We start from the raw sequence: 26,663 nt of genomic DNA, 5'->3' as shown, positions 1-26,663 counted from the left end.
CCTGTGTTTTCCTCCTTAGACCTGTGTATTCCTCCTTAGACCTGTGTTTTCCTCCTTGGACCTGTGTTTTCCTCCTTGGACCTGTGTTCTCCTCCTTAGACCTGTGTTTTCCTCATTAGACCTATGTTTTCCTCATTAGACCTATGTTTTCCTCCTTGGACCTGTGTTTTCCTCATTAGACCTGTGTTTTCCTCCTTAGACCTGTGTTTTCCTCATTAGACCTGTGTTTTCCTCGTTGGACCTGTGTTTACAATTATCCAATTTCAGTTTGTGTGGTTGTTGGTTTAACTTTTTGTAAATTTGTACTTTGTACTTTTTTGTACGGTCTGGTCTGTATGCAGTGCTTTGTACCTCATGATTAGTACATCATGTACATCATGTACATCATGATTAGGTGTCCAGTTATATCTAGACATCCAACTATCCCAATCTAGAATACCCTTTTGATAGGCTAGAATGCCCTTCAAGCCAATCAGAAATTAGTATTCAACAATGCTGTGGTATTAAAAAAAAAAACATCTAGCTGCCTTTCACACACACAGGTACATTAACACATACACACACAGCAACAAGATAACTTTTTATATGCTGCCTATTAGTTTACTATACAAAAATTGTATTTATAGTACTGCATACTGAGTTAATGTAAGCACAGCATTGATAGACAATTTGAGTCACGGAAACGTAAAGTCATACACACACCATCCTCTTTCACCGATATCCCCTATATCTTTCATTCATCATCGTCTCCCATGCAGAGAGGATACGCTCTCCTCCCCTGCGAGAAGACTTGCCAGTAGTTATTAAGATCCAGCGATAGGGTCAGTGTGATGGATTGGTCGCTGGTGCTGCGCTATGGGTCTCTGGGACCCCAGATGCCATCTTCTGCCCACGTTTTCAGCACTTTCATGGACGACGAGCCATGGGAGATCAATAAGCAAGGCCGTTCCACCCTCCTATTACTGCTGATCCAGAACCAGTGGACAGGAGGGACGAGGGTGACGGGAGATAACCTTGGATAACAGCTGAACCGGGACAGCCCTCTGAAGCCTGACGCCATGCCAATGATGCTCTTTGGATCCAACCAATGGATTTGAACGCTTCTGGTCTTCTGTCGAACAGTTTCACGTACTTGTGAATATGGAGTTCTCGAATGAATCTTCGACTAATGGATAGGCTGCATTCTGTCCTCATAGTGGGAAATATTCCCATTCTGTCTTTGTTGTGTTGTCCAGCATGGAGAGTGGCATTAGCCTAGCACAATAATAACTGGGTCAGTTCAATGTCAAGGTTCTATGCCCTTGTTTTGATTGAGAGATTTCATTGATGGGATTCTGCGATAGATATGAAAAGAATGAGTCACAGTGGATAATGGCTGACCCAATGGTCTGGTATGTTATCATTGTGTACATGTGTGCAAATGGGTATATGCAGATGTGCATCTTTGTGTGCACTTGTGCTTTGTGTTCACGTGGTGTGTGGGTGTATGTGTGTGTTTTTACGCTTGTGTGTGTTTTTACGCTTGTGTGTGTTTTTACGCTTGTGTGTGTTTGTACGCTTGTGTGTGTTCTGGTCAGTGCTGTGGAGTAAATGTGCTGCTGATGCCTACATACTGAGCAAAATGACAGTGATTATCCCCACTGAAGAGCCCACCTAAAACAGCCAGAATGGGGGAGGAAGGGACACTTCCAACCTACACAGTACCCACAATCTTTTTCAATGGGGGATGGACACCACCAAAATACACAATACCCAATACCCACAATACTTTTCCAGGAAACCAGCCTACTAGATGCTGGCAGGATGGGGAGCCACTCTGCTCCACGGTACGTGACCTTGAAAGGTAGAGCTGGCCAACTCTTCCTCCCAGTCGAACATCGCTCCCTTTTCCTCCCAGTCCAATATCTCCTCCTCTTCTTCCCAGTCCAACATCTCCTCCTCTTCCTCCCAGTCCAATATCTCGTCCTCTTTCTCCCAGTCTAACATCTCCTGTCTTCATCCCAGTCAAATATATCCTCCTCTTCCTCCCAGGCCAATATCTCCTCCTCTTCCTCCCAGTCCAATATCTCCTCCTCTTCACCCAGTCCAACATCTCCTGTCTTTTTCCCAGTCCAATATCTCCTCCTCTTCCTCCCAGTGCAATATCTCATCCTCTTTATCCCAGTCCAATATCTCCTCCTCTTTATGCCAGTCCAAAATCTCCTCCTCTTCCTCCAAGTCCAATATCTCCTCTTTATCCCAGTCCAAAATCTCCTCCTCTTTCTCCCAGTCCAACATCTCCTGTCTTCTTCCCAGTCCAATATCTCCTCTCCTTCCTCCCAGTCCAACATCTCCTCCTGTTCCTCCCAGTCCAACATCTTCTCCTCTTACTCACAGTCCAATATCTCCTCCTCTTTCTCCCAGTCCAACATCTCCTGTCTTCTTCCCAGTCCAATATCTCCTCTCCTTCCTCCCAGTCCAACATCTCCTCCTCTTCCTTCCAGTCCAACATCTTCTCCTCTTCCTCCCAGTCCAACATCTCCTGTCTTCTTCCCAGTCCAACATCTCCTCCTCTTCCTCCAAGTCCAACATCTCATGTCTTCTTCCCAGTCCAACATCTTCTCCTCTTCCTCCCAGTCCAACATCTTCTCCTCTTCCTCCCAGTCCAACATCTCCTGTCTTCTTCCCAGTCCAACATCTCCTCCTCTTTCTCCCAGTCCAACATCTCCTGTCTTCTTCCCAGTCCAATATCTCCTCTTCTTCCTCCCAGTCCAACATCTTCTCCTCTTCCTCCCAGTGCAACATCTCCTGTCTTCTTCCCAGTCCAACATCTCCTCCTCTTCCTCCCAGTCCAACATCTCCTGTCTTCTTACCAGTCCAACATCTCCTCCTCTTCCTCCCAGTCCAACATCTCCTGTCTTCTTCCCAGTCCAACATCTCCTGTCTTCTTCCCAGTCCAACATCTCCTGTCTTCTTCCCAGTCCAACATCTCCTCCTCTTCCTCCCAGTCCAATATATCCTCCTCTTCCTCCCAGTCCAATATATCCTCCTCTTCCTCCCAGTCCAATATCTCCTCCTCTTCCTCCTAGTCCAATATCTCCTCCTCTTCCTCCCAGTCAAATATCTCCTCCTCTTCCTCCCAGTCAAATATCTCCTCCTCTTCCTCCCAGTCAAATATCTCCTCCTCTTCCTCCCAGTCAAATATCTCCTCTTCCTCCCAGTCCAACATCTCCTCCTCTTCCTCCCAGTCCAATATCTCCTCCTCTTCCTCCCAGTCCAATATCTCCTCCTCTTTTTCCCAGTCCAACATCTCCTGTCTTTTTCCCAGTCCAATATCTCCTCCTCCTCCAGGTCCAATATCTCCTCCACTTCCTCCCAGTCCAACATCTCCTCCTCTTCCTCGCAGTCCAATATCTCTTCCTCTTCCTCCCAATCCAACATCTCCTGTCTTCTTCACAGTCCAACATCTCCTGTCTTCTTCACAGTCCAACATCTCCTGTCTTCTTCACAGTCCAACATCTCCTGTCTTCTTCACAGTCCAACATCTCCTGTCTTCTTCACAGTCCAACATCTCCTGTCTTCTTCACAGTCCAACATCTCCTGTCTTCTTCCCAGTCCAACATCTCCTGTCTTCTTCCCAGTCCAACATCTCCTCCTCTTTCTCCCAGTCCAACATCTCATCCTCTTCCTCCCAGTCCAATATCTCCTCCTCTTCCTCCCAGTCCAATATCTCCCCCTCTTCCTCCCAGTCCAACATCTCCTGTCTTTTTTCCCAGTCCAATATCTCCTCCTCTTCCTCCCAGTCCAATATCTCCTCCTCTTTCTCCCAGTCCAACATCTCCTCCTCTTTCTCCCAGTCCAACATCTCATCCTCTTCCTCCCAGTCCAATATCTCCTCCTCTTCCTCCCAGTCCAATATCTCCCCCTCTTCCTCCCAGTCCAACATCTCCTGTCTTTTTTCCCAGTCCAATATCTCCTCCTCTTCCTCCCAGTCCAATATCTCCTCCTCTTTCTCCCAGTCCAACATCTCTTCTTCTTCCTCCCAGTCCAAAATCTCCTCCTCTTCCTCCCAGTCCAACATCTCCTCCTCTTCCTCCCAGTCCAACATCTCCTCCTCTTCCTCCCAGTCCAACATCTCCTCCTCTTCCTCCCAGTCCAACATCTCCTCCTCTTTCTCCCAGTCCAACATCTCCTCCTCTTCCTCCCAGTCCAACATCTCCTCCTCTCCTCTTAGGGTGGGTGGAGACTTTAATGTGTGTCACTTCTACCGACACATCACCTGCGCCACTAGGGGCACTAAAACCCACTTTTATTCTACCCACAGAAACGCATACAAGGCCCTCCCACATCCTCCCTTCAGCAAATCAGACCATGACTCCATTCTCCTGCTTCCTGTTTACAAACAAAAGGAAGCACCAGTGATGAGCTCAATACAGAAGTGGTCGGATGAATCAGACGTGATGCTACAAGACTGTTTTAATAGTACAGACTGGGATATGTTCCTGGATTCAGGTTTACCACAACAGTCACAGTCACAGGCTTCATCAATAAGTGCATAGACGATGTCGAGTGCATAGATGATGTCGTCCACACAGTAAAGTATCCAAACCAAAAAACATGGATTACAGGCAATATCTGCACTGGGCTAAAGACTAGAGCTACCTCTTAAGAAGAACGGTACACGGACATGGACGCATACAAGAAAGCGCACTACGACCTCCGACGAGACAACAAACATGCAAAAGGACAATATAGGAGGAGGGTTGCATCCTATTACACCAACTCAAATGCTCGTCGCATGTGGTAGGGCTTGCAGACGATAGCGGACTATAAAGAGAAACCCAGCCATGCAGAACTCCCAAATGAGTTAAATGCCTTTTATGCTCGCTTCGAGGAATATACACTGTACCTTGCGTGAAAGCCCCTGTTTTTCCAGATGACTGTGTGATCTCGCTTTCCGTGGCAAAACGTTTAACAATCACAAGGCCATCACAGACAGAATACCAGAGTGCATTCTCGAAGTATGCGCAGACCAGCTGGCATGTGTCTTCACTGACATTTTCAGTCTCTCTTTGTCCCAGTCTGTAATTGCAACATATTTCAAGCCTACCACCATCGTCCCTGTTCCCAAGAGCTCCAAGGTAACCTGCCTAAATGACTACCGCCCTGTAGCACTCACATCTGTAATTATGAAGTGCTTTGAATGGCTGGCCATGACACACATCAACACCATCATCCCAGACACCCTTGACCCAAACCAATTCGCAGACCGCACCAACAGATCCATAGATGACACAATCTCAATTGCACTTTGGCTTATCAACTAAAACCCTCACAAACTTTTACAGATGCACAATCGAGAGCATCCTGTCGGGCTGTATCGCCGCCTGGTATGGCAACTGCATCTCCCACAACTGCAAGGCTCTCCAGAGGGTGGTGCGGTCTACACAACACATCACAGGGGGAAAAGTACTTGCCCTCCAGGACACCTACAGCACCCGATGTCACAGGAAGGCTAAAAAGACAGTCAAGGACAACAACCACCCGAGCCACTGCCTGTTCACCCCGCTACCATCCAGAAGGCGAGTTCAGTACAGGTGCATCAAAGCTGGAACTGAGAGACTGAAAATAGCTTGTATCTCAAGGCCATCAGACTGTTAAACAGCCATTACTAACACAGAGAGGCTGCTGCCTACATACTGACTTGAAATTATTGGCAACTTTAATAAATGGATCACTAGTCACTTTAATAATGTCACTTTACTAATGTTTACATATCTTGCATTACTCATCTCATATGTATATACTGTATTTTATACCATCTTGCCTATGCTGCTCTGTCATTGCTCGTCCATATATTTATATGTATATATTCTTACTCCATTCCTTTACTTTAGCTCAGCGTTCAACACCATAGTGCCCTCCAACCTCATCACCAAGATAGGGATCTTGGGACTGAACGCCTCCCTCTGCAACTGGATCCTAAACTTCCTGATGGGCCTGCCCCAGGGGGTGAGGGTAGGCAACAACACATCCGCCACACTGACCCTCAACACAGGGCACCTCAGGGGTGTGTGCTTAGTCCCCTCCTGTAATCCCTGTTTAACCATGACTACGTGGCCACAATTGACTCAAACACCATCATCAAGTTTGCTGACGACACGACAGTGATCACAGACGGCGATGAGTCAGCCTACAGGGAGGAGATCAGAGACTTAGCAGTGTGATTCCAGGACAACCACCGCTCCCTCATCATCAGTAAGACCAAGGAGCTGATCGTGTACTATAGGAGAAAGTGGGGAGACCACGCCTCCATCCACATTGATCAAATTGTATTTGTCACATGCAGCGAATACAACAGACCTTACAGTGAAATGCTTACTTACAAGCCCTTAACCAACAATACAGTTAAGAAAATACCCCCAAAAAAGTAAAAAGTAAAAGTCACAAATAATTAAAGAGCAGCAGTCAACGTGCGAGGGCACCGGTTATTCGAGGTAATTGATGTAATATGTATATGTAGGTAGAGTAATTTAAGTGACGGGCTGTTGTGGAGCAGGTTGAGAGCTTGAAGTTTCTTGGAATTCACACCACTAAGGACTTAACACGGTCCACACACACTCACCCAGTCGTGTAAATGGCACGGCAGCACCTCTTCCCCCTCAGGAGGAAGAAAAGATTTGGCAAGGGCCCTCGTATCCTCAAAACGTTCTACAGCTGCACGATCAAGAGCATCTTGACTGACTGCATCACCGCTTGATATGGCAAATACACTGCCGTTGACCGCAAAGCGTTACAGAGGGTGGTGCGGACATCACTGCGGCCGAGCTCCCTGCCATCCACGACCTCTATATCCAGTGTCAGAGGAAGACTCAAAAAAATGAACAAAGACTTCAGCCACCCAAGCCAAAGACTGTTCACTCTGCTACCATCCGGCTAACAGTATCGGAGCATCGGCTCTTGGACCAACAGGCTCCAAGACAGCTTCTGCCCTCAAGCAGGGCATAAAATTAACACCCGTCACCTGCCAAATGCAGGTAGATTTAGGTATTGGCAGGTAAGAATGTCCATTTCACCTGCCACGTTGGCAGGTGGTCAATTTGCAGGGCTTTACAGTGTGAACATTACATTCAAAAAGAGTAAAAAGTGAAGTATAAGTTAGAGTTTATAAAATGCTGCATTAGCTGTTTTCAAAGAAACATAGCTGCTAATTGCACAAAGAAATACTAATCCTATATCCCAACTCACATAGCAACACTGCCTGGCAGGGGAGCTGAGCTCACATTTGCCCCGTAGCACTCACTTCCATCATCATGAAGTGCTTTGAGAGACTAGTCAAGGACCATATCCCCTCCACCCTACCTGACACACCCTACCTGACACACTAGACCCGCTCCAATTTGCTTACCGCCCCAATAGGTCGGCAGGGTAGCCTAGTGGTTAGAGTGTTGGACTAGTAACCGGAAGGTTGCAAGTTCAAACCCCCGAGCTGACAAGGTACAAATCTGTCGTTCTGCCCCTGAACAGGCAGTTAACCCACTGTTCCTAGGCCGTCATTGAAAATAAGAATTTGTTCTTAACTGACTTGCCTAGTTAAATAAAAAAAATACAAAAAATAAAAATAGGTCCACAGACGACGCAATCGCAATCACACTGACCTAACCCATCTGGACAAGAGGAATACCTATGTAAGAATGATGTTCATCGACTACAGCTCAGCATTTCACACCATAGTACCCTCCAAACTCGTCATTAAGCTTGAGACCCTGGGTCTCTACTACGCCCTGTGCAACTGGGTCCTGGACTTCCTGACAGGATGCCCCCAGGTGGTGAGGATAGGAAACAACATCTCCACCCCGCTGATCCTCAACACTGGGGCCCCACAAGGGTGCGTTCCCAGGCCTCTCCTGTACTCCCTGTTCACCCATGCACACCTCCAACTCAATCATCAAGTTTGCAGACAACACTACAGTGGTAGGCCTGATTACCAACAACAACGAGGCGGCCTACAGTGAGGGCCCTCGGAGTGTGGTGTCAGGAAAATAACCTCACACTCAATGTCAACAAAACAAAGGAGATGATGCACTTCAGGAAACAGCAGAGGGAGCAGCCCCCTACCCACATCGACGGGACATTAGTGGAGAAGGTGGAACGTTTTTGAAGTTCCTCGGCGTACACATCACGGACAAACTGAAATGGTCCACCCACACAGACAGCGTGGTGAAGAAGGCGCAGCAGCGCCTCTTCAACTTCAGAAGGCGCAGCAACGCCTCTTCAACTTCAGAAGGCTGAAGGCTGTCACCAAAAACTCACAAACTTTTACAGATGCACAATTGAAAGCATCCTGTCGGGCTGTATCAGAGCCTGGTACGCAAACTGTTCCGCCCACAACCGTAAGGCTCTCCAGAGGGTCGTGAGGTCTGCACAATGCATCACCGGGGGCAGTCTACCTGCCCTCCAGGACACCTACACCACCAGATGTCACAGGAAGGCCAAAAATGCAGTATGCAAGGACCGCTTTTTTCCATCTACGTAACATTGCAAAAATCAGAAACGTTCTGTCCAAAAATGATGCAGAAAAATTCATCCATGCTTTTGTCACTTCTAGGTTAGACTACTGCAATGCTCTACTTTCCGGCTACCCGGATATAGCACTAAATAAACTTCAGTTAGTGCTAAATATGGCTGCTAGAATCCTGACTAGAACCAACAAATTTGATCATATTACTCTAGTGCTAGCCTCCCCACACTGGCTTCCTGTCAAAGCAAGGGCTGATTTCAAGGTTTTACTTCTAACCTACAAAGCATTACATGGGCTTGCTCCTACCTATCTCTCTGATTTGGTCCTGCCGTACATACCTATACGTACGCTACGGTCACAAGACGCAGGCCTCCTAATTGTCCCTAGAATTTCTAAGCAAACAGCTGGAGGCAGGGCTTTCTCCTATAGAGCTCCATTTTTATGGAACGGTCTGCCTACCCATGTCAGAGACGCAAACTCGGTCTCAACCTTTAAGTCCTTACTGAAGACTCATCTCTTCAGTGGGTCATATGATTGAGTGTAGTCTGGCCCAGGAGTGGGAAGGTGAACGGAAAGGCTCTGGAGCAATGAACCGCCCTTGCTGTCTCTGCCTGGCCGGTTCCCTTCTTTCCACTGGGATTCTCTGCCTCTAACCCTATTACAGGGGCTGAGTCACTGGCTTACTGGGGCTCTCTCATACCGTCCCTGGAGGGGGTGCGTCACCTGAGTGGGTTGATTCACTGATGTGGTCATCCTGTCTGGGTTGGCGCCCCCCCTTGGGTTGTGCCATGGCGGAGATCTTTGTGGGCTATACTCAGCCTTGTCTCAGGATGGTAAGTTGGTGGTTGAAGATATCCCTCTAGTGGTGTGGGGGCTGTGCTTTGGCAAAGTGGGTGGGGTTATATCCTTCCTGTTTGGCCCTGTCCGGGGGTGTCCTCAGATGAGTCCACAGTGTCTCCTGACCCCTCCTGTCTCAGCCTCCAGTATGTATGCTGCAGTAGTTTATGTGTCGGGGGGCTAGGGTCAGTTTGTTATATATGGAGTACTTCTCCTGTCCTATTCGGTGTCCTGTGTGAATTTAAGTGTGCTCTCTCTAATTCTCTCTTTCTCTCTCTCGGAGGACCTGAGCCCTAGGACTATGCCTCAGGACTACCTGACATGATGACTCCTTGCTGTTCCCAGTCCACCTGGCCGTGCTGCTGCTCCAGTTTCAACTGTTCTGCCTTATTATTATTCGACCATGCTGGTCATTTATGAACATTTGAACATCTTGGCCATGTTCTGTTATAATCTCAACCCGGCACAGCCAGAAGAGGACTGGCCACCCCACATAGCCTGGTTCCTCTCTAGGTTTCTTCCTAGGTTTTGTTCTTTCTAGGGAGTTTTTCCTAGCCACCGTGCTTCTACACCTGCATTGCTTGCTGTTTGGGGTTTTAGGCTGGGTTTCTGTACAGCACTTTGAGATATCAGCTGATGTACGAAGGGCTTTATAAATACATTTGATTTGATATTTCCCTTTTCTTTAATTCTCCTTAGAAGCAGCATAATTATATCCCACAAAGAAAGCTATTACACAAACAACACATTGTTGCGCTTTCCCTTAATTTGAACAGAGGTTAATTAGGCTTCTGTTAATGATGATGCAGAGAGGCGGTGGGAGTGAGAGCGGCGTTGAAACGGCCCGCTTGCTCCTTAGTCTTGATCAAATACCCTTGTCGCAGCACTACTTTCTCCACACTTCTGCTGCTCTCGCAGGCACTGACTAATCACCCATGGAACTAATAGGTTGTGGCTTTACTTTAGGCTTTCTACCAACCTGTCGTCTAAACATCCTCTGAGTATGTATGACTACTTCACAGCAGGCCCCCTGTTGATCCCAAATCAGGTCTCTGCCACCGGCAATGTCCACGCCAATGTCCAATCACAAGCCCCCATGTGACAAATGCTGTTTGGCCGGATAGACTTTGTACTATGGACTTTGACTGGAGGGAGCAGCAAAAACACCTGCTGCTCCTTAATCTACTGGGATGGCTGCTAATATAAACTGCAGGGTTCCTCAACTGGTGGCCCAAGGTGATTTCATTTGTCCCACCATTTTCTGAGCAAAATATACAGTACCAGTCAAAGTTTGGACACACCTACTCAGTCAAGGGTTTTTCTTAATTTTATACATTGTAGAATAATAGTGAAGACATCAACACTATTTAATAACACATATGGAATCATGTAGTAACCAAAAAGTGTTAAACAAATCCAAATATATTTTATATTTTAGCTTCGTCAAAGTGGCCACCCTTTGCCTTGATGACAGCTTTGCTGTGGCATCTTGCAATAGATAATGTGATAATTGAGAAAGTTAAGGTGACTAAACAGGTTGGAGTAACCCTGGATTGTAAACTGTCATGGTCAAAACATATTGATACAACAGTAGCTAAGATGGGGAGAAGTATGTCCATGATAAGAACCTGCTCTACCTTCTTAACACCACTGTCAACAAGGCAGGTCCTACAGGTCCTAGTTTTGTCACACCTGGACTACTGTTCAGTCATGGGGTCAGGTGCCACATAAAGGGACTAAGTTGCAATTGGTTCAGAATAGGGCAGCACGGCTGGCCCTTGGATGTACACAGAGAGCTAATATTAATAATATGCATGTCAATCTCTCCTAGCTCAAAGTGGAGGAGCGAATGACTTCATCACTACTTATATTTATGAGAGGTATTGACATGTTGAATGCACCAAGTTGTCTGTTTGAACTACTGGCGCACAGCCTGGACACTCATCCATACCCCACAAGACATGCCACAAGAGGTCTCTTCACAGTCCCCAAGCCCAGAACAGACTATGGGAGGCGCACAGTACTACATAGAGCCATGACTACATGGAACTCTATTCCACATCAAGTAAGTGATGCAAGCAGTACATTTGATTTACAAAATATATATAAATACACCTTATGGAACAGTGGGGATTGTGAAGCAACACAAACCTAGGCAAAGACACATGAATACACACACACGATTACATATATACTATACACACACGTACACATGGATTTAGTACTGTAGATATGTGGTAGTGGTGGAGTAGGGGCCTGAGGGCACACAGTGTGTTGTGAAATCTGTGAATGTATTGTAATGTTTTTAAAATTGTACATTTTGCTGGACCCCAGGAAGAGTAGCCTTGGTAGCAGCTGATGGGGATCCATAATAATACAACTACAAATATGTTGGTCACAGATACCTTTAAAAAAATTAAGGGCGTGGATCAGAAAACCAGTCAGTATCTCGTGGAACCACCTTTTACATCTCCTTCACATAGAGTTGATCAGGCTGTTAATTGTGGCCTATGGAATAATGTCCCACTCCTCTTCAATGACTGTGCGATGTTGCTGGATATTGGCAGGAACTGGAACATGCTGTCATACACGTCGATCCAGAGCATCCAAAACATGCTCAATAGGTGACATGTCTGGTGAGTATGCATGCCATGGAAGAACTGGGACATTTTCAGCTTCCAGGAATTGTGTACAGATCCTTGCGACATGGGGAACTATCATGCTGAAACAAGCTTAAACATTATTGTCATCTATCACCCAACAGGTGCCTTTGGAGAGTTCCTCAATGAGCTTGACATCTTGATAAGCTAATTTCCTGACGATGGCTCATCACTATTCGTACTTGGCGACTTCAACCTCCCAACGTCTGCCTTCGATTAATTTATTTCCAGCTCTCTCTTTCCCCTCCTTGCCTCTTTTGATCTCACCCTTTCCCAATCCCCTCCAACTCACAAGGCAGGCAATACGCTTGACCTCATCTTTACAAGAGGCTGCACCCCCAACTAATCCCACTGCAACCCACCTCCAGGTTGATAATCACTACTTTGTTTCCTTTTCTGTCTCCCTTTCCTCCAACCCTAAACACACTTTCTTCTTCCTCTTTAATCCTACTCTCCCTCCCTCCTCCCTCTCTGCGGACAACTTTGTCAACCGCTTAGAAAAAAAGGTTAAAAGGTTGACCACATCCGCTACTCATTTACTCATCCTAGCCCACTGGTCTCACGTCTTGACCACTTTCTTCCCTCACTCTCCAGATGACATCCTGCGTCTAGTAAGGTCTGGCCACCCTCAACCTGCATGCTCGACCCCATTCCCCTTCTCGCTTCTCCAGATCACCTCTGGAGACCTTCTCACTTCCCTCATCAACTCATCCCTGATTACTGGCTCCGTCCCCTCTGACTTCAAAATGGCCCGAGTTACTCCTCTCCTCAAGAAACCAACACTCAACTTATCTGACGTCAAAAACTACAGACCTGTATCCCTTCTTTCTTTTATTTCCAAAACACTTGAGCATGTCTCTGGTCAACTTGGTCAACTTTCTCTGGTCAACTTTCTCATTATCTCTCCCAGAATGATCTTCTTGACCATAACCAGTCGGGCTTCAAGACCAATCACTTAACTGAGACTGCTCTTCTCTGTGTCACAGAGGCTCTCCGCACTGCCAAAACTGACTATCTCTCCTCTGTTCTCATCCTCCTAGATCTATCTGCTGTCTTTGACACTGTGAATAATCAGATCCCCCTCTCCACGCTCTCAGGACTGGGTGTCTCAGGCTCTGCACCATCTTGGAATGCATCCTACCCAGGAAACGGCTCCTACCAGGTGACGTGGAGAGGATCTGTGTCTGCACCCCGTACTCTCACTACTGGTGTCCCCAAGGCTCGGTTCTAGGCCCTTTCCTCTTTATACATCAAGTCACTTGGCTCTGTCATATCCTCACATGGTCTCTCCTATCATTGCTATGCAGATGACACTCAACTACTTTTCTCCTTCCACCCTTCTGACACCCAGGTGTCGACATGCATCTCTGTGTGCCTGGCAGATATTTCAACTTGGATATCGGCCCACCACCTCAAGCTCAAAATCGACAACTGCTCAAACTTGAACTGCTCTTCCTCCCGGCAAAGACCTGCCTGCTCAAATACCTCTCCATCACGGTTGACAACTCCACAGTGTTGCCCTCCCAGAGTGCAAAGAACCTTGGCGTGACCCTGGACAACACCCGGTCGTTCTCTGCAAACATAAAAGTAGTGACCCGCTCCTGGAGGTTCATGCTCTACAACATCCATTGAGATCAACCCCACACAGAAAGTGGCACAGGTCCTCATCCAGGCATTTGTCCCCCTCCAGTCTGGACTACTGCAACTTGTTGTTGGCTGGGCTCCCTGCTTGTGCCATCAAACCCCTGCAACTTATCCAGAATGCAGCAGACCACCTGGTTTTCAACCTTCCCAAGTTCTCTAATGTCACTAATGGCTCCTCTGCACACTCCACTGGCCTCCAGTAAAAGCTTGCATCAACTACAAGACCATGGTACTTACATATGGAACAGCAAGAGGAACTGCCCCTCCCTACCTTCAGGCTATGCTCAAACCCTACACTCCAACCCGAGCACTCCGTTCTGACACCACAGTTCTCTTGGCCCTCCCACCCCAGTCCAAGCTCTTCTCTGACCTGGCATCCCAGTGGTGGAACCAGCTTCCCCCTGAAGCTAGGACAGCAGAGTTCCTGCCCATCTTCCGAAAACATCTGAAACCCTACCTCTTCAAACAGTATCTTAAATAACCTTCCTCCTTAACCCCTCCCCAAAAAATAACAATCACTTGCACTCGACCCCCCCCCCCCCTTCTAGCTCTGACTCTATTGATTTTATTATTATTATTATTTTTTTTTTGCTGTGATATTGATTGCTGTGATATTGAGGAGAAATGTAGACCCCATCCCCGCAGGAGGCCTTTTGGTAGGTCGTCATTGTAAATAAGGCTTTGTTCTTAAGTGAATTACCAAGTTAAATAAAGGTTCAATAAATAAAAAATGAAGAAAAAAATCCATTGACAACATTGACATCAGCAAACTGCTAAACCACACAATGCCATACATGTGGTTTGCATTTGTGAGGCCAGTTGGATGTACTGCCAAATTCTCTCAAATGGTGTTGGAGGCGGTTTATGGAAGAGAAATTAACATTCAATTATCTGGTAACAGCTCTGGTGGACATTCCTGCAGTCAGCATGCCAATTGCACGCTCCCTAAAAACATGAGACATCAGTGGCATTGTGTTGTGTGATAAAACTGCACATTTTAGAGTGGCCTTTTATTGTGCAAGGTGCACCTGTGTAATGATCATGCCATTTAATCAGCTTCTTGATATGCCACAGCTGTCAGGTGGATTGATTATCTTGGCAAAGGAGAAATGCTCACTAACAGGAATGTAAACAAACGTGTGCACAACATTTGAGAGAAATAAGCTTTTTGTTCCTATGAAACATTTCTGGAATATTTTATTTCAGTTTATGAAACATGCGACCAACACTTTACATGTTGTGTGTATAATTTCATGTTTTTGTTTAGTGTGTTCATATATATATATATATATATATATATATATATATATATATATATATATATATATATATATATATATATACACATTTTACAGTGTATAAACAGTACCAGTAAAACGTTTGGACACACCTACTCATTACAGTTTCTTTATTTTTTACTATTTTCTACATTGTAGTAACCAAAAAAGTGTTAAACAAATCAAAATATGATATTTGAGATTCTTCAAAGTAGCCACCCTTTGCCTTGATGACAGCTTTGCACACTCTTGGAGTTCTCTCAACCAGCTTCATTAGGTAGTCACCTGGAATGCATTCAATTAACAGGTGTGCCTTGTTAAAAGTTAATTTGTGTAATTTATTTCCTTCTTCATACGTTTGTGTCAGTTGTGTTGTGTCAAGGTAGGGGTGGTATACAGAAGATAGCCCTATTTGATTAAAAACCAAATCCATATTATGTCAATAACAGCTCAAATAAGCAAAGACAAATGACAGTCCATCATTACTTTAAGACATGAAGGTCAGTCAATCCGGAAAATGTCAAGAACTTTGAAAGTTTCTTCAAGTGCAATCGCTAAAACCATCAAATGCTACGATGAAACTGGCTCTCATGAAGACCCAGAATTATCTCTGCTGCAGAGGATAAGTTCATTAGAGTTACCAGCCCCAGAAATTGCAACCCAAATAAATGCTTCACAGAGTTCAAGTAACAGACACATCTCAACATCAACTGTTCAGAGGAGACTGTGTGAATAAGGCCTTCATGGTTGAATTGCTCCAAAGAAACTACAACTAAAGGACACCAATATGAAGAGGAGACTTGCTTGGGCCAAGAAACATGAGCACTGGACAATAGACTGGTGGAAATCTGTCCTTTGGTCTGATGAGTCCAAATTGGAGATTTTTGGTTCTAACTGTCTTTGTGAGACGCAGAGTAGGTGAACGGAGGATCTCTGCATGTGGAGGCCAGGTCATCTGTGGAGGCCAGATGACCTGGCATCCACAATCACTCGAACTCAACCAAAATAGATGGTTTGGGATGAGTTGGAATGCAGAGTGAAGGAAAAGCAGTCAAACAAGTGCTCAGCATATATGGGAACTCCTTCAGACTGTTGGAAAAGCATTCTAGGTGAAGCTGGTTGAGAAAATGCCAAGAGTGTGCAAAGCTGTCATCAATGCAAAGGGTGGCTACTTTGAGGAATCTAAAATATAAAATGTTTAACACTTTTTTGGTTACTACATGATTCCATGTGTTATTTTATAATTTTGATGTCTTCACTATTATTCAGAAATGTAGAAAATAGTAGAAATTAATATAAACTCTTTCATCAGTAGGAGTGTCCAAACTTTTGACTGGTACTGTATATACATATATCTTCCATTTAAAAGTTTGGGTTCACTTAGAAATGTCCTTGTTCTTGAAGGATAAGTACATTTTTGGTCCATTAAAATAACATAAAATTGATCAGAAACACAGTGTAGACATTTTTAATGTTGTAAATGACTATTGTAGCTGGAAACGGCAGATTTTTTAAATGGAATATCTACATAGGCGTACAGAGGCCCATTATCAACAACCATCACTCCTGTGTTCCAATGGCACGTTGTGTTAGCTAATCCAAGTTGATAATTTTAAAGGGTTTCAAATTGATCATTAGAAAACCCTTTTGCAATTAAGTTAGCACAGCTGAAAACTGTTGTCCTGATTAACAAAGTAATACAAGTGGCCTTCTTTAGACTAGTTGAGTATCTGGAGCATCAGCATTTGTGGGTTTGATTACAGCTCAAAATGACCAGAAACAAAGAACTTTCTTCTGAAACTGGTTAGTCTATTCTTGTTCTGAGAAATGAAGGCTATTCCATGCAAGAAATTGCCAAGAAACTGAAGATCTTGTACAATGCCTTGTACTGCTCCCTTCACAGAACAGCACAAACTGGCCCTAACCAGAATAGAAATAGGAGTGGAGGCCCCGGTGCACAACTGAGCAAGAGGACAAGTGCAGTAGAGTGTCTAGTTTGAGAAACAGAACCCTCACAAGTTCTCAACTGGCAGCTTCATTAAATACATCCGCAAACACCAGTCTCAACATTAACAGTGAAGAGGCGACTGCGGGACGCTGGCTTTCTCAGCAGAGTTGCAAAGAAACAGCCATATCTCAGACTGGCCAATAAAAATAAAATATTAAGATGGGCAAAAGACCACAGACACTGGACAGAGGAACTCTGACTAGCAGTGACCACAAACTTTTGAATGGTAGTGTATACACATTTCTGGATATAAAATACTGTAAAAACACCATCAAATCAGATCCAAGCTATTTTAATTTGGGAAAGTCTGTTCCAAATGAATCCCACGCATAGAGAGATATATTTCACTGTCTACAGCTGTAAGCAAGGTTTGAAATTATAATGTTTTGTCATGTTAGTATGAATTATTCGGGAGACGGGCGCAGGAATGCGTAATAGTTTAAAAAATTTCTTTACCCAAATTACGGCGTGCCGTGTAAAGGCACGGGGACGTAGACTAAACAAAACACTAAACAAAACACAGGGTTGAAACCCAAACAAAAGGACGAGGAGTACCTCGAATAAATAACACACGCGCACAATGATTAACACACGGGACAAGACCCGTAATCATCTGTGCTGTCCACAATGGCACGAAAGCCAAAACATACAGCGCAGGTACTCACATACGCCAACGGACATTGTAACAATAATTGACAGGACAAACCAAGGGCACACTTACACAATTACTAATCACTGGGAATAGGGGCCAGGTGTGCGTAATGAAAGATCCGGAGGGATCCGTGACTTGTTTTATTCAAATATATCTGTTGGGCTCTTTGTGGTCAATTTGCAGTCTACAAATTATTTGTAATTATGTTCCCGGCCCCCTTATTATCCGGGCCGTGGCTGAATCTATAGTGGTTGATAAGCCCTGATATACTGCAGGTCCCAATTATCTCTCCTTCCTCCCAAAGTGTGCACTTGTTCACTCTCCTTCATTTTTTAAATTAAATGACTGGTATAGAAATAAGGTGGAAACTCCCACTAGCCCATGCCTCCCCCAATAAAATATTTTGAGATTCGTGGGAAGTAGTGAACTTACCCTTCAGGAGAAAGGAGAGATTATTGGGAAACTTATAGTCTAGTGTCCTCTGCACATTTAAGAGACGTCCAGCGTGTCGCGCTGTACAGACAGACAGGAGGAACATTAATTAAATGGACATTTATTGCATTGGATGCGGCTGGCTTTGAAAATGTCCACTTCACCATGTCACGTCTCAGAAGCACTTACACAACAGCTTGGGCTCCATTTCTTCAAACAACGCTCTCTCTCTTCTAGCCCGCCCAACACTCTCTGTTACGTACACACACACCAAAAAAAATATTTTGCAATCTTGTTTGACAGAGATGCCCTCACAGTTTCCATGGAAACTCAAAAAAATCTTTCTTCTTCCCCTCTGTCTCTGTGATGGGCATATAGCCAGTCTTTGTGAGGAGCAGAGGTAGACTAAAGGAAGAGTGCTCTTCTGATCACTATATCAGTGTTTTACTTTGTAAAGATTAAAACAAAGTGCCGGGGGCCAAGATGAGCATTACCAAATAGTCAGAAAACTCTATTGTTCTGAAATAGATTCTGCATCAACCCACTGGTGGTCTAAAATACACCTGATGGCTAAGCTCATGTCTCACCACCTTCATGATAATGACTACCATTTAGACTTTAGTCACCAATGGAATTACTCTGTGAGTGTGTGACATGGGCTTGTTAATATAGCACAATGTGCCGTACTGATATGAGTAGTGTGAATTGTTTGTGTGTGTCTGTGTTGTGTGTGAGATTGGCTTATTGGATCATTCTTTCAGCCTGAGCTACACAGGGGGGTTCAGTGGTTTACCATAGTGTGTGTGTGTGTGTGTGTGTGTGTGTGTGTGTGTGTGTGTGTGTGTGTGTGTGTGTGTGTCTGTGTGTAAGAGATGATTTAAGGTATCATTGCCATGGTGTGTGATGGGCATGGTATTGTCCTGTGTGCGGCACAGGGGGACAGGCAGCAGTGCCAGTGACCTTGTCCTTGCTGAATCTGCTGCCTGCAGCCTGTGGATGGCTATGACAACAGGAGAGCTGGAAGGGGTGGCATTAAAAGATTGCATCTGACCCCACTGAGTAATAACATCTGTGCTGCCAGAGGATTGCAAAAGTAAAGAAGGGGAAGAGAGAGGGGAGAACACACACACACACACACACACACACACACACACACACACATACACACACACACACACACACACACACACACACACACACACACACACACTTCTTTACAGTGGCTAGCTCAGCCTCCAGGAAGACCAAGGCTGAAGGTTCACACACCTCTTCCCAGATGTTATTAGCCTCCAGGAAGACCAAGGGTGAAGGTTCACACACACCTCTTCCCAGATGTTATTAGCCTCCAGGAAGACCAAGGCTGAAGGTTCACACACCTCTTCCCAGATGTTATTAGCCTCCAGGAAGACCAAGGGTGAAGGTTCACACACCTCTGAAACGGACAAGGGGTTTTGAAGTAACAACAGCTTTGGTCGATCGTGGAGGGAAGGTTGAGGGGATTCCTGTTCAATGATGCACTCCCACATAACCTATTTCTCTCTATACCATTTGTATTTCATATACCTTTGACTATTGGATGTTCTTATAGGCACTATAGTATTGCCAGCCTAATCTCGGGAGTTGATAGACTTGAAGTCATAAACAGCACTGTGCTTCAAGCATTGCAAAGAGCTGATGGCAAACGCATGAAAGTGCTGTTTGAATGAATGCTTACGAGCCTGCTGCTGCCTACCACCGATCAGTGAGACTGCTCTATCAAATATCAAATCATAGACTTAATTATAATAAAATAAACACACAGAAATACGAGCCTTAGGTTTTAATATGGTCAAATCCAGAAACTATAATTTCGAAAACAAAACGTTTATTCTTTCAGTGAAATACGGAACCGTTCCGTATTTTATCGAACGGGTGGCATCCATAAGTCTAAATATTCCTGTTACATTGCACAACCTTCAATGTTGTGTCATAATTATGCAAAATTCTGGCTAATTAATTACGGTCTTTGTTAGGAAGAAATGGTCTTCACACATTTCGCAACGTGCCGGGCAGCCCAAACTGTTGCATATACCCTGACTCTGCTTGCACTGAACGCAAGAGAAGTGACACAATTTCCCTAGTTAATATTGCCTGCTAACATTAATTTATTTTAACTAAATATGCAAGTTTTAAACAATATACTTGTGTATTGATTTTAAGAAAGGCATTGATGTTTATGGTTAGGTACATTGGTGCAGCGACAGTGCTTTTTTCGCGAATGTGCTTGTTAAATCATCCCGTTTGACGAAGTAGGCTGTGATTCGATGATAAATGAACAGAAACTGCATTGATTATTTTCAACGCAGGACAAGCTAGTTAAACTAGTAATATCATCAACCATGTGTAGTTAACTAGTGATTATGTTAACATTGATTGTTTTTTATAAGATAAGTTTAATGCTAGCTAACAACTTACTTTGGCTCCTTGCTGCACTCGTGTAACTTGTGGTCAGCCTGCCACGCAGTCTCCTCGTGGAGTGCAATGTAATCGGCCATAATCGGCGTCCAAAAATGCAGATTACCGATTGTTATGAAAACTTGAAATCGGCCCTAATTAATCGGCCATGCCGATTAATCGGTCGACCTCTGACCTTAAACTCAGTCCCATGGCATGGATGGATCTTCATATTTCAGTTCAGGCAACTCCAATACCGGAATCCCAATGCCGATGGGTGTTGGGGTCCGAGTAGAGTTTGGTACATTCTGTCAATGAGACCCCGACGAGACTGACCCTGTTCTCTACGAGGCCTTTTTGGGTCCCTGCTTTCCTCATGTGTCTCCATGTCCCATAGTGTCTCCTCTCGTCTCTTTCTCCGTCTCTGCCTCGTTCTCCCCTTCCTTCCATGTTGCAGCTGACTCTCCTTGGTCAAGCTCTTCTTTTAAGCCATTCCTTGGCCTTGGTTAAAGTATTCACAGAGGAGAAAAGGTGACTCTAATAACGAGGGTCTAAGAGACAAGCAAAGAACCTCACATTTCACCTCCTCCACACTGGAGAACCATCTCATCAGGCTCTCCATCATCTCCTGCCGCATTATCCTCATTACCCCTATTATTCTCATTATCCCCATTATCCTCATTATCCCAGGGAACGTCATCTTAGGAGAGCATCTTTAACACTTGGAATGATGCAGGAGGGGGAGGACTTGTGGTGGTTCATCTCTAGTGTAACCTCCTCTATCGGTGTCAGTGTTTCCACTAGTTTTGCCACGAGGCTCCATTGATCAGTGATTAGGCTTGTGAACCCTCCATTCTCTACCGCGAAGAGGTTAAGAGCCCTCTTCTGTTCCTGGCGATCTCTCCAACATATGGAGGGTGGAGTTCCACCGAGTGGAGCAGGCTTGAATGATCCCATGTTCAGGAAGGCCAAGGTCCTTCTGGATATCAGATTGGTGCTTTTTGGCAAATATTGAATGGGTTGCACAAGATTTCAGCATTGCAATGATGTTCATCACTGCCCTCTGGCGGGTGAAGCGATCGTTGACCCAATCATCCAGCATGCCCAGAAACATCTGACTGATGTACTCGGCAGTATCCAAGTCATCTATTGCTTTGGCATTTAGGAACACTTGCTGGAGCATCCATCTGTTGTCAATGAAAGTACATGTCAAAGTGACTTGGTTGTTCCTGACCAGCAGCCAGTAGTGAAGGACAAGTACTGGCCTGCATTACTTGGAGACAGCAGAGCTTTGATCTCCTTTAGTACCTTGCTGTGGATGCTGGGCATCTCTGTGCTGTAGAATTTTTCACTGTTCAGGGTCCATTTAGGTTTGGCGGTGGCCATTACACGCTTGAAGACTACACTTGAAACAACCCTAAAGGGCTGGTTGTCTGTAGCCATCATCCCGGTTATCACTTTGTTCATGTTTTTGGAACTGTTGTTCAACTTCTGCCGCTCTGCTTGTCTCATCTGTGGAAGAGTGGGTGGAGTTGTATTTTTTTTCTCCTCTTTTCTGTCTACTGCATCAAACAAAGCAGGGTATTGACTCTTCAGATGGTATCACATAATTGTGGTGTTTTTACTTTTAGCTGTTGCCAATCCCACGCTGACTCTCTCATGACACGAATTACACAGTGTCACTTCTTGTGTTGGTTGAATGAAATGGTCTCACACTACACTTTGACTTCTCTTTTCAGCCATCTGCAATGGAAAAACAAATCATATTCATGCATACTTGTGTTGACTCCAATCAAAATCTCTAATTAGAATCAGTGCAGTCTTAAGCCTTCACATAGACAGACGTGCGTTCATTACAGTGCCTTCGGGAAAGTATTCACACCCCTTGACTTTTTCCACATTTTGTTACATTACAGCTTTATTAAAAAATATATTTTATTGTTTTTTTTCTACACACAATATCCCATAATGGCAAAACAAAAACTGTTTTTAAATTTATATAAAAAAAACGGAAATATCACATTTACATAATTATTCAAACACTTTACTCAGTACTTTGTGAAAGCACCTTTGGTAGCGATTACAGCCTTGAGTCTTCTTGGGTATGACGCTACAAGCTTGGCACACCTGTATTTGTGGAGTTTCTCCCATTCTTCACTGAAGATCATCTCAAGCTCTGTCAGCTTGGATGGGGAGCGTTGCTGCACAGCTATTTTCAAGTCTCTCCAAAGATGTTTGATCGGGTTCAAGTCCGGCTCTGGCTGGGCCACTTAAAGACATTCAGAGACTTGTCCCGAAGCCACTCCTGCATTGTCTTGGCTGTGTGCTTAGGTTCGTTGTCCTATTGGAAGATTAACCTTCCCCCCAGTCTGTGGACCTGAGCACTCGGAAGCAGGTTTTCACCAAGGATCTCTCTATACTTTGCTCCGTTCATCTTTGCCTCAATCCTGACTAGCCTCCTAGTCCCTGCCGCTGAAAAACATCCCCACAGCATGAAGCTGCCACCACAGAGATGGTTTCTCCACAGAGGAACTCCAGAGCTCTGTCGGAGTGACCATCGGATTCTTGGTCACCTCCCTGACCAAGGTCCTTCTCCCCTGATCAGTTTGGCTGGGCAGCCAGCTCTAGGAAGAGGTTTGGTGGTTCCAAACTTCTTCCTTTTAAGAATATTGGAGGCTAATGTGTTCTTGGGGACCTTCAATACTGCAGAAATGTTTTGGCACCCTTCCCCAGATCTGTGCCTCGACACAATCCTGTCTCGGAGCTCTACAGACAATTTCTTCAACCTCATGGCTTGGTTTTTGCTCTGACATGCACTGTCAACTGTGGGACCTAATATGGACAGGCGTGTTCCCTTTCAAATCATGTCCAATCAATTGAATTTACCATAGGTGGACTCCAATCAAGTTGTAGAAACATATCAAGGATGATCAATGGAAACAGGATACACCTGAACTCAATTTCGAGTCTCTTAGCAAATGGCCTGAATACTTATGTAATATGGTATTTCAGTTTTTTATTTAGAATAATTTTTCAAACATTTTTAAAAACCTGTTTTTGCCTTTTCATTATGGGGTATTGTGTGTAGATTGATGAGGGATTTTTTAAATGTAATTAATTAATTTTAGAATAGGGCTGTAATGTAAAATGTGGATAAAGTCAAAGGGTCTGAATACTTTCCGAATGCACTGTATATACAGCCGTTGGCTACTATGATAATGGCAATGACATTATCTACGAAGTCATACATCTACATAATACCTAACAATGGGAGCGAGTGTAGAAAAAAAAGATGAAACGAAGGTTCAGTTTGAATGACTCAAATCTGCCCGTTGTTTGAGAACGCGTACAAGCGCCATCTATTCCTGATCTTCAGCTTTCTTGGTCAATAAACATGCAAGGTGATGCTTATGTAAACCTAAATTCAAGCTTTATTTAGGAATTTTAAAACACGTCCTTCTTTCCCTATTACAACAATCATCTCATCCGACCATCAACCATCAATTTACGGATGTGATTGCTGCTGGTCAGATGAGCACACTCTAGTAGTAAATGGCTAACATTACACCACAAGTGAGATGGATCGTTGCTGAAAATGGTGCATGTTAAAATTCATAACCAGCTAAGTTGGCAATTTAGGTATTTGATATCTTAGCACCATGTTTATCTAGCCAGCTACTGTAGCTAGCATAGTAGCTTAAATAGATAGCTAGCTAGCTAACACCACATAGCAAAGATTACAATAACTAACCCTTTCATAACAGGTCACATAACTAATGTTATCTGCTTAGCTAGTTAACTAGCTTGCGTATAGCATGCATGTTCAGGCACGTCGACACAAGCCTTATTATTAGTGAAATAAACTCAACTAATAATTGCAACAGGAGTTCGATTTTGATCATTGTGGCAATTTATCCATTTCTCAATACTGTACTTTTCTGTTGCTTCTGTTGCTGATTTTTCAAGCCCGAAATGTGCAGTGCTGCTGGGTCAGGCGGTGACTGGCGGCTGGAAGAGCAGCAGTTGAAAAAAAAACTTGTATTTGGAATGTAGAGGGACTATTGGCAAAGCCCACAGAGAAGGGCAGATAGCCGGTACCACATGTGGACTCCAATCAAGTTGTAGAAACATCTCAAGGATGATCAATGGAAACATTGGATTTGCTATTCTAGTCTGATATATCAGCTCGGCCGATTATCCGTCATTCTCTACTTTGTAGAAGCCCCTTTACCGGCGATTACAGCTTAGAGTCATCTTGGGTATGTCTGTATCAGCTTCTCACATCTGAATTTGGGGATTTTCTCCCATTCTTCCTTGAGGATTTTCTTAAGTGCTGTTAAGTTAGATGGGGAGCGACGGTGAACAGCAAGTCTTTCCACAGATTTTCAATGGAATTTAAGTGTGGGCATTGGCTGGGCCACTCAAGGACTTTCACATTCTCCTTTTGAAGTCATTCCAGCGTTGCTTTGGCTGTATGCTTGGGGTCATTTTCCTGTTTGAACGTAAGTCTTTGCCCTAGTCAAAGGTCTTCTGCACCGTGAAGCAGGTTCTTATCCAGGATTTGCCTGTATTTGGCTCCATTCATTGTTCCCTCTATCATTACCAGTCTCCTAGTCCCTGCCGCTGAAAAGCATCCCCATAGCATGAACACAGAATCTTTTGAGTATTTCACATGTCTTTTTGCCAACTCCAGGCGTGAAGTAATGTGCATGAGTGGCTTCCGTCTGGCCACTCTCCCTTAAAGCCCAGATTGGCTAAGTGCTGTAGAGACTGTTGTCCTTCTCCCATCTCAGCCAAGGAACTCTGTAGTTCTGTCAGAGTAGTCATTTGGTTCTTGTTCGCCTCCCTGACCAAGGTCCTTCTCGCCCAGCTGCTCAGTTTGGTCGGACGGCAAGTTTGGTCGGACGCCATATTTTTTCCATTTCCCAATTATGGAGACCACTGTGCTCTTAGAAACGGTCAACACTAGAAATTGTTTCATACCCTTCCCCAGATATATGCATCATCACAAATCTATCTCAGAGATCTATGAACAGTTCCTTGGACTTCCTGGTATAATTTCTGATCTGACATGCACTGTCAACTGTGGGACCTTACATAGACAAGGGTGTTTATTTCTGAATCATGTCCAAACAATTGAATTGACCACAGGTGGACACGAATCAAGTGAATTGGCCACAGGTGGACACCAATCAATTGAATTGGCCACAGGTGGACACCAATCAAGTGAATTGACCACAGGTGGACACCAATCAATTGAATTGGCCACAGGTGGACACCAATCAAGTGAATTGGCCACAGGTGGACACCAATCAATTGAATTGGCCACAGGTGGACACCAATCAAGTGAATTGGCCACAGGTGGACACCAATCAAGTGAATTGGCCACAGGTGGACACCAATCAATAGAATTGGCCACAGGTGGACACCAATCAAGTCATCATCACATTTCAAGGATGATCAAAGGAAATTGGATGCAACTGAGATCAATTTGAAGTGTCTTGGCAAAGGGGTGTGAATATGTATGTAAATGTGATATTTCTGTATTTCATTTTCAATAAACTTGCAAACATTTCTAAATACCTGTTTTAACTTTGTCATTATGGAATATTGTGTGTCGATGGGGCACAAAAAAAACTATATTTAATCCATTTTGAATTCAGGGTGTAACACAACAAAATGTGGAATACGTCAAGGGGTATGAATACTTTCTGAAAGTACTGTATCCCATCTATATGGTTATAAATACACTTGGGATATCATTGCTATACAGATGTCATCCAATATACAGTAGAATAGATCTGATTACAAGAACACAAAACAGGAGTCTTCACTGAGCGATTGACGAAGGCAGACATCTGTAAAGACTCATTTGCACCATTTTGATATAAATAATAATCCAGAGAGATTCTTCTCATTTACTTTTTAATTTGGATGTTTTCTCAGCGTGCTTGAGCTGGAAGCTTAGATAAAGCTGTAACCTTGTCATCTGCATTGACTGTGCTTGTTATTTTATCTACCAACTACCAATCATTGAAGACAAGAAAAGAGCTACTGTTAACCTAACCAACCAGGAAACAGTCAACATGGTGATTTTGGCATGGTGCTTGGCATGGTGTCATTCATTATACATTTTACTTGCGGTTTTATATAGTATAATAAAGGTTCTCATTGTACAAAAAACATTTCTGACTTTTGCAGAAGCAGAAGACAAATCAAT

General features: G+C 44.3%; 1 pseudogene; it reads left to right on the top strand.

Moving 5' to 3' along the window:
* Positions 1–10,541: 10,541 nt before the first annotated feature.
* LOC149985412 (uncharacterized) lies at positions 10,542–14,790 on the top strand (annotated as a pseudogene).
* Positions 14,791–26,663: the final 11,873 nt, after the last annotated feature.

The sequence above is a fragment of the Oncorhynchus mykiss genome, chromosome 1 (assembly GCF_057628025.1).
Source record: "Oncorhynchus mykiss isolate SJ-2025 chromosome 1, ASM5762802v1, whole genome shotgun sequence".
Taxonomy (NCBI): Eukaryota; Metazoa; Chordata; class Actinopteri; order Salmoniformes; family Salmonidae; genus Oncorhynchus; species Oncorhynchus mykiss.
Note: the sequence above shows the minus strand (reverse complement) of the source record. Positions and strands in the feature narration are given on the sequence as shown.